This window comes from Camelus ferus, chromosome X (assembly GCF_009834535.1).
Source record: "Camelus ferus isolate YT-003-E chromosome X, BCGSAC_Cfer_1.0, whole genome shotgun sequence".
NCBI classification, from domain to species: Eukaryota; Metazoa; Chordata; class Mammalia; order Artiodactyla; family Camelidae; genus Camelus; species Camelus ferus.
Window position 1 is genome coordinate 47,981,509 of NC_045732.1, and position 3,591 is coordinate 47,985,099.

The following is a 3,591-nucleotide window of genomic DNA, read 5'->3' on the forward strand; positions in this document are numbered from 1 at the left end:
TAATCTTCATAGTGAGTATTTTAACAGCTACACCATATTCCATTAAATAGATGTCCCCTAATTAATAAGGGTTCTTTCTTATTGAAAATTCGGGGTTTGTTTTTTTCTTTGAGCTTTTTCTTTCTTATGAATGTTGCCACAGTGAACAGTTTCCTTCATAGGGCCTTTTTTTTTTTCCTGCAGTGGAATGATTTCCTCAGAATAAATCTATTCCTTCACCCAACATTTATTGAGTGGCTACTCTGTGTCAAGCTCTGTATTATAAGCCAGGGAAACCGAGATGATTAATATCTAGTTCCTGCTCTCAAGGAATTCACATTACAATGGGAAAAGGCAGGCTGGGAGGAGGGGACGGAAAGCCTGGAGAAGCTCATCAGGGAAAAGATGGTGGTGAAGCAGTTTGGAACACAGAGGGCTGTTAAATCTTAAGAATTTGGACTTTAGCCTGTAGGTAGACAATGGGGAGCCGTTGAAAGATTTTAAAGAAGACGGGATTGGCTTTGTGCTTTAGAAAGATAACTCCAACTGCTCCCTGTAGAATGGTTTGAAGGAAGTGTGAGTGGTTTGGAGGAGATGGATCAGGGTTATTTCAACAATTGGAGCAAGAAACAGAAGGGTGAGACCCAGGTCTGTGACTGTGGGGTGGAGGAGGGGGCAGATTCAAAAGATATTGCAGATGGAGTATTGGCAGGATCTCACTGGGAAATGACGTATCTGCAGGGGTGAGGGACAAGGAGATAATTAGGATGACTCCCAGGTTTCTGGCTTGATGACTCAGTGGTACATTCACTGGAAACTAGGAGGCGGTATGCTTGGTGTGAGACGTGGGGCTGAGGAGGGGGAACATCAGCTGGAGATGTTTTATAGACACAAGTCCGAGCTCAGGTGTATGATCTGGGCTGAAGACTCCTATCTGGGAAAACTGGTGCATCTGTGCTCAGTCCATGGGAGTGGTCGGCAGTAACTGTTGGAAAGGGAGCACTATGTTAAGAGTCTGAACACTTTGATAGCAGTGTATGTGTATTGCCAAAACCCTTCCTCAGAGGATCCCAGCAATTTTACTATACTTGTGCCAGCCTGGTAATAACTTATTTTTAACTTTTACTGATGTAACTGTTTTAATTTGCACTTTGAAAAATCACTAGTGAGGTTGAACATTTTGCCATATGCTTGTTTACTCATTCTATTTCCTCTTGGGAGAAGTATCTCTGCCTATTCATCTTTGGGGGACATGTCTTTCTGATCAATTTGCATGAGTGCTTTACAGAACACAGAAGTTCATCTTTTGTCATCCTTGAGGCAGATTTTTTTTTACCAGTTACTTTCCTACTGGTTACATTTCTCTATGTACAAAGTTTCAAATTTTTATGTAGCAAAATCTGTTGATCTTTTCTCTTGTAACATCTGCTTGTCAATTCAAAGCTTAGAAGGTTACCCTTAGTTCACATATCTGCTGAATACTCAATTCTGTATAATAGCATAAATTGAATTCTTTATTAACTTGGGGTTGATAAAGATAAACAGGTAAACCAAAAAAATTATGTTTTTTCCCCAAATGGTTAAACAATTTTATCACTGCAATGCATCAAATGATCTTTCCCTTCTCTGTTGTCTTGTGAGAACTGCTTTAGTATATCATAAATGAAATTATACAGTACATGGTTCTATTTCTGTAAGTGTGGGCATGGAAGATGGTGAGTAGGGAACTGAGACACACATCCCAGCATTCTGTCCCAGATTACCAGAGGGAAGGGACATGCATAAGAGGTTCATGCTCACGAGTCACACCGTGAGTGAAGTGCGCCCCTCATTCCCCATCTTAAAGAGTAGCTCTTCATGCCTCAGATTCCCTGATCAACTTATTGCCTGCAATCAATGAACCAGCACAGCCTACTCCTTCATTTTTCACATTACTGGGAGACAGTGAGGCAGAGTGGAAAGAGTACAATTTGAATCTCTCTCTGTGTGCCCTTAAGCAGGTGGCTTCACCTCTCTGAACCACAGGTTTCTTATCTGGAAAATGGGGATAACCATACTTACTCCTCAGTTTGTTGTAAGAATCAGATATGATGTATCAAATGCATGGAACAAAGCAGTGACTCAATCAGTGAACTAGTGCTCCAGTTCCCTCCTGGCCACTTCTGGCTACTTCTTTCTGCAACTTATTTTTGAAACAGCTTTACTGAGGAATAATTAACATACACTAAATGGCACGTATTTAAAGTATACAGTTTGATCAATTAAATTTTTTTCTTGGTTTTTAAAATTTTTAATTAAATTTTATTTTTTGAACTTTTAAATCCCCCCCCCACAACAGAGGCACTGGGGATTGAACCCAGGACCTTATGCACACCAGGCATGCACTCTACCACTGAGCTATACCCTCCACCTCTCCACAGTTTCACGTTTTGATGTGTGCATACACCCAATGAAATCATCATCACAACTAAGATAATGAACAAGTCTATCAGTTCCAAGTTGCCTCATTCCCTTTGTAATTAATCCCTCATTCTAGCTCCTCCCCATGCATTCCCAGCCAACTAGTGATCTGCTTTCTGTCACTATTGATTAATTTGCATTTTCTAAAATTTTGCATAAATGGAAATCTTACAGTCTGTACTTTTTTTTTGGTCTAGCATCTTTCACTCAGCATAATTATTTTGAGAGTCATCCATGTTGTACCAATAGTTTACTCTGTTGCTGAGCAGTACTTATATAGCACTAGTAGAGTAGTATCATATAGTATAGGAGAGTAGTATATATCACATAATACATGCATGTATATATGCATGTACACGTGTATATATGTATGTATACCACAATTAGTTTATCCATTCACCTGCGGATGGACATTTGAGTTGTTTCCAATTTGGGGAAATTACAGATAAAGCTGCTATGAACATTTCTAAACAAGTCTTTTATGAACAAGTGTTTTTATTTCTCTTGACAAATACAAGTGGAATGGCTAGGTCATATGATAGATGTATGTTTAATATTAAAAAAAAACCTGCCAAACTGTTTTCCAATGTGGTTGTATTATTTTACATTCCCATTAGCAGTGTTCTAGTTGCTCCACATCCTCACCAAAACATGTTAAGGTCAATCTTTTTTTTTTTTAAGTTATTTATTTATTTTATTGCTGTATAGTTGATTTATAATGTTGTGCTAGTTTCTGGTATACAGCATATCAATTCAGTTATACATATACATATATATATATACTCTTTTTCATTATAGGTTATTTAACTTAATTTTCATTGGGGTCAACTATACACAGAATTTACCATTTTGACCATTTTTAAGTGTACAATTAAGTGGCATGAAGTGCATTCACAGTGTTGGGCAACCAGCCCCACTCTTCAGTTTTAGAACATTATTATCTTTCCAAATAGAAACTCTGTACCCCTTAAACAATAGCTCCCCATTCCCTCCTGCCCCCAGTTCCTGGTAACCTTTATTCTGCTTTCTGTCTCTGTGTGAATTTGCCTATTCTAGGTATCTTATATAAGTGGAATCATACAATATTTGTCCTACTGTGTTTGGCTTATTTCACTTAGTATAATGTTTTCAAGGTTCATCCATATTGAAGTA

At 38.2% G+C, this 3,591-nt stretch overlaps 1 non-coding gene across 1 annotated transcript; it reads right to left on the bottom strand.

Annotated features, from left to right (window-relative positions):
• Positions 1 to 2,314: 2,314 nt before the first annotated feature.
• Positions 2,315 to 2,386, bottom strand: TRNAT-GGU. Its single transcript has one exon. It is a non-coding gene; the product is annotated as a tRNA-Thr (tRNA).
• Between the last annotated feature and the right edge of the window lie 1,205 nt (positions 2,387 to 3,591).